Below are 17439 nucleotides of genomic sequence, written 5' to 3' on the forward strand. Positions count from 1 at the left end.
TATTTATTGCTAATCAAAAGTCTAACTTGATTAAGTTTGCGCAACGTGTATTAGATAATAAAAGTATCACTAATTTGTACTGAAAATATTTATAAGACCAAAGTTAAGCTTCATTTTCAGAAAATTTTAATTACTCTCAAAAACCTTAAGGTTTAAGTAAAGGAATCTTCTAAACAGACAAATATTTCAACAGGGTGATTCATAAAGATTGGACAATCTTTAAACTGGATATCAAAATATGACTAACCTCAACATGCCTCATATAAAAGTCGGTGGTTTCAGAGATACGGAGTGTCCAAAATTTAAATTTTATTCTGAAATTTCGAATTGATCGAGAAAGTTTTATAGTATAATAAAAAAGTTTTAGGTTTCTCCTAAAGGGCGGTAGTTTCAGCGTATTATTTAGATAAAGCGATTTATTTTTTTATCTGTAGCGGTATGGTTGACGCATGATGAAAATCTGAGAGAACGTTCAAGTTTTCATAGAAAAAATACTAATAGGCCGACTGTCGGTATTTCATTTAAAAAATTGAAGACATTTTTTCAGATTTTTTTTTTAAATACTTAAAATGTGGAAAGGTACGGGGACCAATACAAATCAATATTTGACAATAACAATTTTAGCAGTACGTGGTAATTAAAAAAATTCAAACTTAATGACGAAATTGTCCACCAACTACCTCAGTACAATAATGTTAACTACATGTAAATGACACGGTGAAACTAGGAGCAATGCCCAAATACGTTTCAAATTCATAATAGTCATGTCAACCTAAAATCAATTATTACTATGCTATAAAAACTTTATCAATTAATGAGAAAACGCCCTGTATTTTCGAAATATGTCATTATTATGAGGCATGTTGAGCTCAGTCATATTTTGGTGTCCAACCTTTATCAATCACCCTGCATAATATACTGGCCACCATATTTTGGCAATATCCCTGCTATCAATATAATTGGATTAGCGAAATCACGGAGGTGTCAAGCATTGTCTGTCAAGATGACGATGCTGCTAATATCAAGCTTTGCCCACATTTAGACCAAAATTATTACCGGAGGTGGAATTTCTTTAAACCCGAACGAAAAACACAAAAAAAGTGGACAACGTTTGAGATTGTGGCCCGAGGATATTAACATTTGGCGTTAAACAACAAACTTCCGACACTTAAGAAAACCAGGCTAATCACGAACCAGCGACGAATTTAGAGAAAACGCGACAATTTCACTTTATTATTAGAAACTTGGCGGACGATGATGCGCTATAATTTGATTACTGATATGACCGATATGTGTTATTAGACGGCCGGTATGGTATAATAGAGACGTATGCGCACATTGGTACTAAAAAGGAATCTCACGATGAGCCTGTCATATGTTACCGTACCATGTAAGATATAATTTGGCGGGCGGCGTGGTTTTTTTATGAAAAAAAGAGACAGGGACGGCGTTAAAAATTGATGATTGCGCACTGCATACCTCCTGATTTGGATCAAATCGGAAGTTTCACTTGTTAATCGAAAAGTTTCATGACTATGCGGTACTAAATATAATGGTCAAAATGCACAAAATATAAGGAAGCAGTGTTTTTGCAAAATGAAACACTTTTATGGGTTCCGAAGTAAGTTATTTAAGATAAGAATTAAAATAAAAAAAAAACATAAAAACATAAAACAAAAAAAAAGTTTAAATTCAGGCGAACGGTAAATCACCATCGCCAAAATTACACCAGATTTCACATAACCATATGATTTCACAAATTTCAAGAATATTTCACCGGATTCAGATTTTATTAAGATTTCTAAATGATTTTACAGGTTTCACCGATTTTTGAAAACAATTTTTTGTTATATGGAAAAATTTTGTATTCCATCGTAATTGAAAAACCATTCTGAAAAGTTGAAGCATGTATTGTTAGTGTTAGTCTTAAATTAATAAATAAAATTCTTTTTGAAATTTTTTTCTTTTTTTTTTTCAACTTTAAGCCATTGTCTTCATAGAAAAAAGTATTTTTCCCACATTTAGTTAGGAACTTCGGTAATTTCTGTAATTAATTTTCTGTGAATGTTCCAAAAAATCTAAATAAAACGTATCACCCATAAACCTCGTTTAATGTTGTATTGCTTTACTTTTGTAGTTACCAACTTCTGTTAATCGAAATTGGTTAAGATTGAAACTTCACATCGAATTCACACGAATTAATTAAATAAAATTAAAATATTTGTTTCATATTTTAAAAGTATAAGTGGCATCCAAACAATTTTTCTACTTAAATTCTTTTCATATTTTCTTACTGGTTCTAAATCTTAAGTTTTGAATAATGTTAATTTGGTCACAACAGAGCCTTATTTGAATATGACTAATATTTAAGAATGAAGTGGTTACAAATAAATATTTGGTGTGATAATGCAGTAATGCTAGGACAGGATGGCAAAGAATATCAGAATTCAAATAGTTTTGCCGCGTTACCTTTTTCCGAGTGTTTTTCCTTTACTTACAACTATGATCAAATTGCTCACGGATACCGAATATTGCCTATGCACGCTTTGTCTTCTAAATTGCCTGTTTCTCTTTTCCGTAATTTATATGGGTGTATTAACCATCGATAATTTATTTATATTCGCAAAAATTGTGGAGACAAACGATCAAAATAAAATATTCTGAAATATATTGACGGCTTTGAAGACATTCTGCCTTAAGATAAACCAATAAACTGGTTAAACTTCCGACCATTGTATCATATTTTAAGGGCTTAATACCAATGCAAAAAAAATCTAAACCACGAATCGTTTCTGACATTATTTTTTGAAAGATATGAGATTCATTTCTACTAGAAATCGGTAATTCTCCTAGTTTTGTTATATTTAGACAAAAGTCGGTGTAGTGATGCCTCTCGCGTGTGGAATTACGTAAACCGTAATTTTCTTTACGCATGCACACTATGTTAAAAATCGTAATTTATTTATTTTGTCCACATAATCTATTAAATTAAAAACAAATACCCTCTAGCGGCATCTGCCTAAACAAAACAAAAAACCAAAAATTGGATTCTACAGCTTAGTTAGATGGCGCCACCAAATACGGATTTCAAATGGAAACAAATTTGACATCTTAACAATTACTTAAAAAGTTCAAAAGTATCAAAAAACTCACCAAAAAGGTTCCGGATTAGTTTTGGCCACGAACATTGCTAATTTTATAAATAAAGCAAAAGATATTTCGCCATCATGAAAGATCCAAATTTGAAAGAAACTGATTACGCGGTCTTATTGTTTTGCCTGCTAACAATACAAAAGTTGACACGAAAAATTTAGGCCTTAAAAAAATTGTTATCATTATTAGTGAATCATTAGTGTTAACAAGACTTCGCCAACAGTAATTAAATACATCCAGATATGAAAAAATAACTGGTGTGTAAATTTCTCCGCTAACACTAAAACACATTGTGAATTAATTTTTGGTACGACATTGCTAATTTCGTACATTGAAACAATGAAAAATAGTCTAATCTAATTTAGCCTATTAGGCAAAAAACGCCATACCCACTTTAAAAAAGAAAGTAACTCACCAGTGTTGATAATTTTTCCACTAGTATTTCAAAAAGTTCACTAATTCACTTCAAATCACTTCAACCATTCAAATTACAGTTACTATTTTAATGTTAGTTTTTATTATTTCTTTTAAAGGCTTAGCAAATAACTAACATCCACGATTATTTACATCAAACGCAAGACACACTTGATTTAAAGTCCATATCATCGCTTGATATTTATTTTTTTATTTTTATTTGATATTATTTTTTAACAATTTATTTCACTTCATTGTATAAAAAAAAAGAAAATTTCTTTAAGCAAAACACGAACATAAATCAATACATACAGCAATGATTGGCACTAAAAAGCAAATAATTTTTATTTGTATTCATAGATATGGTGCTTACTATACAATGACCAGTATCATAAAAGAATACCTAAAGTCATAGACTTTAGGAATTGTTTATTTAAATATTCGCATACAATTCAAATTTTTGTTATATCTAGTTTCTGAATTGGCTAAAATTGGAAATGAAAATATAATAAATAAATAAAACATACGGTTTTCACGATTTTTTTAAAATCAACCGAAATTAAATTGCCCGAATTTTTTTAAATATATAAACATTTTGTGATATGCAGCATGTATCCTTTTTGCACAGATTCTAATACGATACTATCCTGTGAAATATTATCTATCTCGATATTATGATGCCTACTGGGATTTCTCAAGGTGTCGGGGATAGAGAACGAACTCTGGTTTAGAAAAAAACTTGAAAGAAGAAGAACAAATTTCAAATTTCGTATATTAGGAGTCAAGGTTATGTCCATGACGGTTTCGATGTGTCCAAGACTTGCAGCCAGGTACTGAAATAGCAAGAATTCGTCTCTGTCAATATCACAACAAGAGCACTTTGAGTAACCCAATTTCTTAAGTGTTGTACTAGTTACAGAGGAGGCTACGTTTATGTTTATAAATACTCATTGTATATGTGGTGTGGTATTATCTTTCTTTAGGGGTGACTACTACTATATAATTATAGATGGGCAATTTAATATTGAATGCTAATGCAAATAATTATAATAGATAGGTAATTCAATATCTGAACTACCAATTCAGACATGGATGGATTAGTTTGTTCTCCAGATTAAAAATCCATGTCATGTCATGTCAAAAAAATATGGTGTACAGAAATCAATTGACAATAAACCAAAATTAATGGAGAGAATTTGGTATATCCGTCAAATGAGACCACGGCATGTTTAGATAACAATGACCTTCACTTTAACAATCTATTCTAATGATGTGAAATACTTAATATTGAAAATTTTGGCCGCTTATGACTACATCCTGATCGCGACGTTTTACGAAATTATCAATAATTATGTACATAATAATAATAAAAACAGGAACACAGAAACAAAACAACTTAGCAGTTTATGCCCACTTACTAGCAACGTGCATTAAGAAATGCCACGCCATTCATAGTCACTTCCATCAACTGGACACCAGTGCAGCACCCAATCATCCTTGATCCTGGAATATGCCCAGTGCAATTCGTTAATTTCCAACATAAAATCAGAAAGTTGTTCAAAAATATTTGATATTTGTTTAGATAAATGAATAGTATTTTTTTTTAATATTCAATAACTGCTATAAGTAATTTCTCAAAGATAACTAATTTATCTTCTTGCTTCATTTTAGAAATATTTATTAATTTGTCATTTTAGAGATAAAATAAGGATAGATACATTTGCTACTCCATTGATGAAATACAAATACATTTTACTAAGCGGCTTGAATATTTTCCCCTGTAAAGAAGATCTTGTCATAATACCGTCAATAATTGCTATGCTTACCCGTCACTAAAGGAAAAACACTTTCATAACACTAGCTCATCGCAAGTATGCACAAACCTTCTCGTTTATTTTAGAGGTTAACGCCTGTAACATTTACACAAATAACAAATGTTATTAACCAAACGAAGTATCAATACATTAACCACGAACGGGAAACGTTTTATCCCAAAGGCAAAATTAGATTTTTCATTTTATTTGATAAGAGCTGTGCTTCATTTTAATTTGATATGTATATTTATTTGAAATTGTGTGTTTGCGAGGTGAGCTGTAAAATTCGCAGAAATTTTTGTTCGCTTCTTTGCTGTGAAACTAATAATATTCTTGTTATTGATTGCAGATTGTTACCAAAACAATAGATGGATGGTGTGCCTCTAATAGCGATCGTCACAAATATAACTCGTTTTATTATTTATTGTTTATATTTAACCACGCCGGGATATATTTTAAGACAATGTTTAAACGGTTTTTTAGTCATGCATCAGGTTTCCTTTGGCACCAGCGGAGAGTGCTTCATAAACCGAAGAATCGAAGAAACTCATCAACGTGTTGTATACCATAGTTTTTTCATGACTATTAGTTTTTACGTAGTAAGATTATTGTTAGTTTTATCAAACTTCGGTGTTGGTTTTTCCTTTACAACCTGTTAGTCAATCAAATCTTCTTTTCAGTTGAATTTTAATCATTTATTTTAGTAGTCATTGCCGTGCTGCAAACATTTGTTAAAAAAACGCATTGAAATTTAATTTAACACGTTTACCTAGGCCAAAATGAGCTATCAAAATTTGTGACCTTTGTGACTTAAATTAATCATGGCCTTGATTAAATTTTAACTAAAACGCTTAATTCGCACATGTGATTCGCAACTAACTAATTTGTATATTCTTTTTATTCTTTTGTCTAGTTTTGTTTAATTTATTTTTACGAAAGAACGAACTTATATTTAACGGATAAATTTGATTAATAATAATTAAAATAGCTGAACGTAGCTATAAAGTAAGGAATTGTCAGAAAAAATGCAAAATGACATTCGAATTTATTTTCTGCAACAAAATTTATGACATTTCGATATTTGATCCCATTTTAGTTTATGAAAAATTCAGATACAATAAAGTCAACTAAAAAGATTTGACTCTACTTCTGCAGGTAAGTAAGTAAGTAAGGGAAACAAAAAAAATGAACAGGAAACAAAGATTTCAAATAATATGTTACGGACCTGGATAGAAATAAAGCAATTTAGTTTGACTTGGACGGCGTAGTAATTGCTGTTGCAATTTATACTCTGTTAGGTGAGATAATTGTGAAAATATCACTAAAGGAATTCGCGGAGAACACCAAATTCAAACTGCCTCTAATAGTTTCGCAAAAAAAACGATTATGAGGAACATAAAAAAAAATATTTTCATAAAACTAGGCTAAACCAGCACAACTAGAACGGCTAGTTATCAAAATTATTAAATAATATGAAAATTTTAAATAAAACACACAGTTGAAGGTTTTACTAATATTTTCAATACAAGCAGAATTCAAGAAGATTTACAGATGGTTTACTTTTGATTTTCTTAAGGGCGTCTAAAAGTCACGACTTGTGAGAGGCATGAGACGTAAGGCATGGCAATTTATATACTAAATTTGGATAAAATTCTTAGTTTGTACCGCCTGTATTACAAAAAAACAAAAACAAAAATTATTAGAATCCGACAAGCTTCGTCTGCCATAATTAAACGTATTTTTGGTCCATACCATCTACTCTGCGACTAATGGTAGTAGGAACAGCATTGTATGCAACACGTTCATAAGCTCGTTTATTAGACACTCGTTAGCCTGCGCGCCGCTCGTGCCACATCAAACTCGTGACTAAAGTGATTTATCAGACTTCTTGCATAATATTATATTATTAATATTTTGGAAAGTTATTATTAACTATGCTTAACAATCCATGACATTTTTAAATTAATTTATTAAAAGGATAAAAAATCAACAGATGATCGATCTGCTGTGGTATGTTCTTCCAGGAAAATTTTACCTTATTGCGTCTACTGTAGGATGTTGCAATTAAATCAGCATTTTACCTGGCATATTCACACAGCTTGTCGGAGGACGTTTCTAGAAACTGCAAGGTTATGTGGTCTGGCATTGCCTCATAGCAGCTGAAAGTAAAGTAAATCAATTGGTTGTAACACGTTATTAATACGGAATTGAGCGTTCACGTTTTTGTCCAAAAAAAAAAACTAGAGTTCACTTGCTTCCAACTGTTTTGACAAGCCAATGGACTTTACCCACCGATCTCATGCAGATGGGTCTGTCGGTAGCTACCATGCACTTCTGGATAGTCTTCTTTCAGTAAGCATTGTTAAACGAATGTTTTATGGTTCTAAGCAAATTCTTGCATTAAATTAATAGAATCTGTCGAACACGTTTTCGGAGCGCGAGCATTGAATTTGCCAAGTGAGATTTTGGCGAAACGTCTGCAGGATTCCAGTCGGAGTTCAACAAGCGAACGGATGATATCCCGGAATATAGTGTCATCACATTTTTCCATCCGTGAATCAATACGTGAAATATATATATATATATATATATATATATATATATATATATATATATATATATATATATATATATATATATATATATATATATATATATATATTATAAATACATTATTTAAGCTTAAATTTTAAATTATCTTGCGCTACCTCAAAACATTTCCATTTTGGTATGAAAATCCAATAATATTCTTAGAGATTAACGTGTCGGACACACAGTTTTCTCACAATAGAGAACAGCTGTTCACGCAATGCGTACAATAATAAAATTACATTTTTACGTAATACCCAAGCTGACCAGTAGTTGTTAGAATTCGCTTATTCATGCAAATTTCAAAACCCGACAAAGACTTAAGCGGCCAGAGAGATTTTAAGATTCCGCGAGTGCCTGCTTGTGTTTGCACGCGCGACTTTTGAACGCGTTTATTAGGCACACTTAATATGATTTATTTGTTGCGTTTCTTGACCAATGGCGTGCTCAGTCGTTAAAAATTTTAAAATTAATGAGCGTTTTTCAGCGACGTAATCGGTTGAAAATAACTATACGACGCCGATATAGATTTCCGAATACGGGCATTCGGTTCTGAAACCGTTTTAATAATTGTTTTTATGTTATCGTAACGCTTTTTTTTTCAGAAAATTTCAATCATGTCTTATGTCTGTATAGCTAAGGTAAAAAGCGAGGTTTTTAATAATTTTTACTACATTTATTATAAAAAAAACTATAATATTTTGTGTGTTAATATGATTTGTTTCAATGGTTTTAACTTTTTTTGAAACGGAGCCTCATCACTGAGGACCGCTTTCAATTAATTTAACTGTCAGTTTCAGTCAAGCTCTGAAGAAGCCAACAGGATGATTGGCGAAACATCAGGAATTTCGACTCAGCAAAAACCGACGCAGGAGGAATCCAGAAGTTTCAAAAATATTGTTCTGGAGAACCCCACACAGTCTGTTAAAACAATGTTATATATTTTTAGGAACGCCCTGTATATTTAGACATTGTTAAAAAATATTGAGATCATAATATTTTTACCTTTTATTGTTATCAGTTATCACGTTTTTCTTCTATGAAAGGAATTTTGATGTTGATATTTGTCAAAATAAAATGTATATTTTGGAAATGGGACTCCAAAATAACAAATATATTTACTCTTGATATAATTATTAATGGTAAGGTAGAAAATGTACATAGCATTAATAATTAATAATACATTAACTAACTTATATGTTATATGCATGTTTTTAAGAAGACTTTTTCGTTTATATCACAAAATTACCTAAATATTCTTGAACAATATTTTATTTGTTATTAAATTATTAAAAATTTATTAACAAATAAAAAACAATAAACCTATGCAAATCTAAAGAATAATTATATTTTAAAAACTAGTAAACGTCTCCAAAATCGGACGAATTTGTTTTACTGAGATTTAATGGATTTTGAGATAACCAATCCTATCACTTTAGTATTAATTAAAGAATTTACGAACTCCTTCATTTTCCTTACACAAAGACAGGCTTCCCCCTGTGCGGTAATGCTGCGATATTGCTGAAATGTCAACTAGAAACCGGAGACATATATGTCACTTTATTTTCCATAGTCTCCTAATCTTATAGGAGTTCTATAAATGAATTTCAGGTATTCAAAGCTCGTAGTGTTTCCAAACGGTGTATTTAATTAAATTTTTGCCAAGACCAATAGTGTAGCGCCAATTTGTACAAAAAATCAGTAAAAAAAAACGAAAATGTATAACATCAAATGTTGGACAAATTTTTGGTTTGCATTAAATAAGTTGCGGAATGTATCTGGCGACTCTCGAAAACATTTAAAGATATTTGGATAATTCTGCAATTATTGCGAATGTTATATGGAAACTTTATTTGGGTTGCAGTTTACCCGTCGGTTTTAACCAGCCCGACTCTATATTCTTCGTGACGAAATGGCGCTGGTCTAAAATTTAGAGTGCTATTGATATACATACCAGGCATGGAAACAACCTGAGCATATCAATTTCTAACGTAAGAATCCCAAATATTTTTACATTTTTCGATAGCACGGCACTGACAAATGTTCGCGAGTAGCTTAAAAATTATGGGATATTTACCGGCAATGTAAACACCTTTTATCCCCAGAACATTTAAAGAATTTGTGAAGGTAAATAAGTTAAATGTTGATATATATCTTCCTATTTTAATAAACACCTGTCTCTGTAGCGTAGAGAAATTGCCTTTTCCTTGGCCGACACGTCTTTCCTTGTATATATTACGCGTATATCAACTGCTTTCGAACCACTATTCTTGTTTAAAATTGGCATAAATCCAGTACTTGTTTAGAAAAATATGCAGGGCACTCGGACCGATTGACCCATATCGCGATTACGTAAGGAGCAATATATTTGTTGCGATTTTAAATTTAAAACAAAAACAATTATTATAAATATTAATCTGCGAGCTCTTCCTGAATTGAACTTTCACTCTCATCAAGTCGACTCTTTGATACTCCTTAAAGGAAATAGTTGGGACTTCGAGGTGGTCATTTATGAGAGAAACTTAAATTTATAAATCGTCTTCCTACTGGCACTGCAACAATGCACGTGTTTTATGTTTAAAAGCGCCATACAGAGTTGCCTTTTAATAATCGTAAAACCTTTCTTTATATAAAAAGTGCTAAAATTTTATTTTGTAACATCGTAATTGACCCTCAAATCGTCCTTCTATTGGAACCTTTAAAAATAACTTCATTGTCTCGTCAAAAAATAATGGTATATATTTCTGATAACAAATTAAAAAATCGTAGAAACCTCATGATCGTATTTCAAAAAAGAAAGATGATGACATAAAATTTTTCCTAGAGTTTTTCAATGCATAATTTTCAATATTTAGCAAAAAAGTAAAATATAAAATGACACATTAATTTTTTATTTTAAATATTGTATCAGCATTCATGGATGTCAAAAGTCGCTGGAATTTGTTTAGTATCCGACTAGATGAAATTTACAATAAAATGCAGTGATTGATTTATTGCTTATTAAAGGTATCTTGGTAATTTTTGTACATGGTAGTGGGGAGGAATTCATTTCATGCTTTCCGCGATTATTATTTGTTTGCACTACTTTGCGACAACCCGGCTAAGAATAAATGGATATCATAGTAGGCATGCGCGTGCTAATTTTGTTGCATTAAGGAATAATTTATTATGAAATACTTACGACCAAATTTAATTTTATTCAGCGAGAGGCACGAAATTTATGCGCTCATTTATGGTCTATTTAAAATGGTAATTCTAAGTGTTAATATGCAATTTCCCATGGTATGAACCGATGACTTAACTACATTAATTATTAAATATATGACTAAAATATAAATGTATGCATCGTCGGTTAAGTATTTTTAAAACACCTTCGAAGTCCTACTGAAGATAAACTAGCTAGTTTACATATTCCTGCAGAGTGAGGATTGATAACCTATTGTCGGTCTAGATCAGCAAAATATTTATTAATGTTCAGCTAGGAGCAATACACTAAAATATAAAAAAATAAAATCAAATTGAAGATTTGTAACAAGTTGTGCAAATGTACCACGTGCTTTGAAATGTGTTTCAGTTTTATCAAAGACCTTTGTGTATGTTATGTTAAAATAAAAATTGAAACAGTATTTTCATACAAGTTAAACACATTACCCATTCCCAGTTAAGTTACTGTAGTTCATTTTAGATTTCATTATTTATAATATAATATAAGTATGACAATTTTAATATTGTTGATAGGCAATCAACCATTCACATTTAGGCAACACACTGTACCCCACTCGCCTATTTGTGAAATGCCTATATTAGAATTACTGCATAGTTTCTTTAGGTTTGGGATTCTGCCATTAAAACCTTTAATAATTGACCACCTGTAGCGATTTATTTTAAATTTTTGGTGGTTTGTATTTTTTTTTTCCTAAAATGATATATTATGCCAAAAATTCAATAAACGACATTTTCTTACAGGTTAGTTTTGGCACTAGCAGAGCGCAGCAAAGCGAATGCTTAATAATTGAGTAACTTAAATAGTTTACCAAATGTGTTGCATATTATACTTTTTCTATGATCGTTAGTTTTTGGGTATATTTTTGCAAAACAACAAGAATACATTCACTGACATGAAGGTCAGAAGTGACAAACGTCAAAATTCAAGCCTTGCTGTAAAATCTCCGAAAGTATGATTAAGAGTATTTGAGTAACGAGTTTATTTGGCACGAGCGGAGCGAGTATTTAATGAACGACTACTTCCACGACTTCCATACTAAACTTTTTCTACTGCTCTTAGTTTTTGGGTGAATTTTTCAAAAAAAACAACAAATAAATTCAATGAGTGGCGTGTGATGTGATCGTCACAATTGAGATACTGCAAAATACCAATACTAAAGTCTTCCGAAAACATCCGATCGTTCCGGATCTGGCGACTAAAGTACCGGGACGCATCTTAAAGTGATACTGTCTGCACTCTTGATCCGTGCATAATTGGGCATTTTCCAGGCTATTTTATAGTATTGAGCAGGTACATATATTAGCAGCAAATTTGAAAACTTTTTTTAGGATCTAGAATTGGTTAGGTTTTTCTTTCCATTTGATGTTTATCATATCATGTATAGACAGCTACTTGCGTATATTGAGTTTGACACCATTTTACTCTTTCTGTGATTCGGGAAACTTTTCCATGTAATCTTCCGAAACACGTGGACTTGCAGGATTCCAGTCGGAGTTCAACAAGCGAACGAATGAAATCCCGGAATATAGTGTCATCACATTTTTCCATCCGTGAATCAATACGTGAATATATATATATATATATATATATATATATATATATATATATATATATATATATATATATATATATATATATATATATATATATATATATATATATATATATATAACACTTGGAATTTCTTCTTATATCGACCGTACTAAACTTATTTGAATTCAAAGGATATCGGGTAGCGGTCCGTGGTAAAAAAAAAACAAAGAAAATAGAAAGCTCCTTTTTTCTTTAACACTCAATATTTCGTCAATTTATTTGTTGACTTCTTCAGGAGTGAACTAAAATTTAATGAAAACGACAGGTCAAACTATATAACAGACAATTAAAACAATCGTGAGAAATACTTACAAAATTAGAGTCTACCACATAGTTCCTCAAAAACCATACTTTACAGTTAAGGTAAATGAACGAAGCGACATAATGAAACAAACGGATAAACACTTAGTATACAATTCTTAATAATGGTAGGCAAAAGTTGCGCTAACGGGGGTAGCGAAAAAAAAAACAAAAAACCAATTAAAAAAAAAAAACAATCGATCTAAATAATGACAAAAAAAAGGCATCAAAATAACCTACTCCGTGGATCAACAATGCAACGCGAATACGCTACTAGGTGGCCGAACATTACATTATCTGTGGTTTAACTGAAAAATGTTACAGTATATATTGCTCATTTGTTGTATATCAGACTTGTAATTAATTGAATCTTTGTTTTTGTTAATATGGCACATTTCAAGAAACAATCGGGCTTTATAATTATTGACACATTGCAAAATTTTTGGATTGCTGTAGTCAACCACTGCACAAGTATTCTTATGAATACGGCAATCACTTTTGTGCTATGTTAAACGTTGTTTTAACCACTGTGAGGTCTGTCTAATATAACAGCCTTGACAACCCAAACACGACAATCGATATATGACATTACAGTTATATAGTAGCGGAGTTGGATCTTTCACTCTAGAAAAAAGTTTAGAGACTTTTTCAGTATTATATTTAGCAATTTTTATTTCCTTGAATTCCTTGAAAATATTTATGATAGATTCTGTGAGGTTTTTAATATAAGGTATCTTTCTATAACACATCCGAGCGTCTGGTTCTTCTGTTGGACCGTAAATTGTGTTGGCCATGACAGTTTTGTTCAAAATAACCTGAAAAAAAATTTTCAACGTTTTTGTCAATAACGGATATCCAAAACATATACTTAAGAGATTAATCTATAACTCCAACACATTTGACGGTCCAACAGAGGAACCAGACGCTCGGATGTGTTACAGAAAGATACCTTATATTAAAAACCTCACAGAAACTATCATAAATATTTTCAAGGAATTCAAGGAAATAAAAATTGCTAAATATAATACTGAAAGAGTCTCTAAACTTTTTTCTAGAGTGAAAGATCCAACTCCGCTACTATATAACTGTAATGTCATATATCGATTGTCGTGTTTGGGTTGTCAAGGCTGTTATATTGGACAGACCTCACAGTGGTTAAAACAACGTTTAACACAGCACAAAAGTGATTGCCGTATTCATAAGAATACTTGTGCAGTGGTTGAGCATTACACAAAAACAGGACATGAATTTGACTACAGCAATCCAAAAATTTTGCAATGTGTCAATAATTATAAAGCCCGATTGTTTCTTGAAATGTGCCATATTAACAAAAACAAAGATTCAATTAATTACAAGTCTGATACACAACAAATAAGCAATATATACTGTAACATTTTTCAGTTAAACCACAGATAATGTAATGTTCGGCCACCTAGTAGCGTATTCGCGTTGCGTTGTTGATCCACGGAGTAGGTTATTTTGATGCCTTTTTTTTGTCATTATTTAGATCGATTGTTTTTTTTTTTTGATTGTTTTTTTGTTTTTTTTTTCGCTACCCCCGTTAGCGCAACTTTTGCCTACCATTATTAAGAATTGTATACTAAGTGTTTATCCGTTTGTTTCATTATGTCGCTTCGTTCATTTACCTTAACTGTAAAGTATGGTTTTTGAGGAACTATGTGGTAGACTCTAATTTTGTAAGTATTTCTCGCCATTGTTTTAATTGTCTGTTATATAGTTTGACCTGTTGTTTTCATTAAATTTTAGTTCATTCCTGAAGAAGTCAACAAATAAATTGACGAAATATTGAGTGTTAAAGAAAAAAGCAGCTTTCTATTTTCTTTGTTTTTTTTTACCACGGACCGCTACCCGATATCCTTTGAATTCAAATATATATATATATATATATATATATATATATATATATATATATATATATATATATATATATATATATATATATATATATATATATATGTATATATATATATACTGCAGGAAACACGTCTTTGCTTCAGTAAATAAAAATTGGTAGACACCGCAATAGTTCAGCTGTGTCCGTCACCTCGAAATGGTAGAAAAAACGACTCTAAGAAAATGAAAAACTAACTGATTTTCTCGAAATAATAAAAACTACAAAAACAACTTTTCACGTCGTCTCTGATGTTTCAAAGTCGTCGATTTCACGACAACGCAAAATCGATTAATAACAATTTGTTTTCAAAATTTTTTGCTTTTTAAATTAAATGCAGAATATGATAAAAGTGACTGACAGTGAAACGCTGGTTTATACATGGAAATAGTAAATAAAAGTTGTTTTTTATTTAGTTGTCCGACTCGCCCGAACCATGTACCATGCATAACCACGTATTATTCTCCGGCAGGTATTTCGGAGATTTTGGTTTGATGTGGAGGATAAAAGGCTATGTAGGTAGGCAAAATTTCTCAGCGCATCATACTTAATCATTTTTAAATACAGTACTACAAATCTGATTTATTTGTCTATAGTTCCTGCGTATCATAGCATGAGCGCATGCTTTACTGTATCGCGGCATATGTTATTGACATTTTCCTATTTGGTGAGTCATTTTAAGCTTAGTTGGCACACAAAATTTCAATACACGTTCGAAGGGAATATAGTGTTTGGTTTGAGGTTTTCCATTAGTGAGGTGAAGTAGGCACTACTTTCAGCGAAGTCGAAGAAAATACAACCAAAACGACAAAATGGTGGTTCGTCTACATTTTACAAGTATCTGGCGAGGGGATAACTTTCGCTTCGTTTTTGTTAGACTTTTGCTCCAATTATATCTCGGACTTTATCTTAGCTCCAGAATCGACAGTTTAATCAGATTTGCAGGCGCGCTTTAGGATCTTGACAACGATTGCTAAGCTCATTTCTTCGAAATAATTGGACCACGAAGTATTGTGTAGGTAACTGTAATTAGGGGACGCATTAACACTTTCCCCTTTCCCTTTAACTTAAATTTTAATCTAATGAAATTTAGCGATTAAAAGTAAAAATTGTCTGATCACGTCTTGCATGAGCTTTCTAAAACAACCTTTGTAGGTACACCAAGATATAAAACAAAAAAAATGCCTGTTTGTTTATCTCGGAAAGTTTCTCAATTTAAAAAAAAAATACTGTTCTTTTATGAATAAATATAAAGTTTTAATATATTTTATATTTAATATATATTAGGTGGTTTTAGCGATGTTGAATGTTACTACTCACACTAACTATTAAACAATGATTTGAAAAACATTATTGAAATTTTAAATAAATGATTATTCATATCATTTTAAATCTCTTTTAAAGCTAAATGCACATAAACTAGAATTGCAGCATCTATTGTATTTTATCTGTATATTATATATTACCCCTTATATTTCAGTAGCACTCATTAAACTCGCTGTGTCTTCACTTCAAGTCTGCAGGTTGTCTCATTTACTATCGCAGTAAGGTTGTCGCAATGGTGTTCTCAATTGTATCTTTTAGTACAATTTATTTTTTCCAAATCCAAACCCTATCCCGCACCCTCGAGCGTTCTTAGAAAATCTACAAAAATAAAGTATAAGCAAAAATACAGTTTTTATCTATATTTTGTCTATACTTTTTCAGACATAAAAATATTTTGAGCATACATACCAAGTTCGTTAAAAATCTTCGGCTAAATACCGCGATAACGTGTCAACTCATCATGTTAAAATGCAAACATAACAGATGAAATGAAATCCCGGAATATAGTGTCATCATATATATATATATATATATATATATATATATATATATATATATATATATATATATATATATATATATATATATATATATATATATATATATATATATATATATATATATATATATATACATATATATATATATATATATATATATATATATATATATATATATATATATATATATATATATATATATATATATATATATATATATATATATGATGACACTATATTCCGGGATTTCATCCGTTCGCTTGTTGAACTCCGACTGGAATCGCCAAAATATCACTCAAGCGAACGGATGATATCCCGGAATATAGTGTCATCACATTTTTCCATCCGTGAATCAATACGTGGAAAAAAAAATGTATATATATATATATATATATATATATATATATATATATATATATATATATATATATATATATATATATATATATATATATATATATATATATATATATATATATATATATATATATATATATATATATATATATATATATATATATATATATATATATAATTTGTATACCCTCCACACTATACTAAAGCTAAATGATATAAATGTTATGCGTGCAATGGAACATGATTACCGGAAAC

The sequence above is a fragment of the Cylas formicarius genome, unplaced genomic scaffold (assembly GCF_029955315.1).
Source record: "Cylas formicarius isolate icCylForm1 unplaced genomic scaffold, icCylForm1.1 PGA_scaffold_1__22_contigs__length_36826433, whole genome shotgun sequence".
Taxonomy (NCBI): domain Eukaryota; kingdom Metazoa; phylum Arthropoda; class Insecta; order Coleoptera; family Brentidae; genus Cylas; species Cylas formicarius.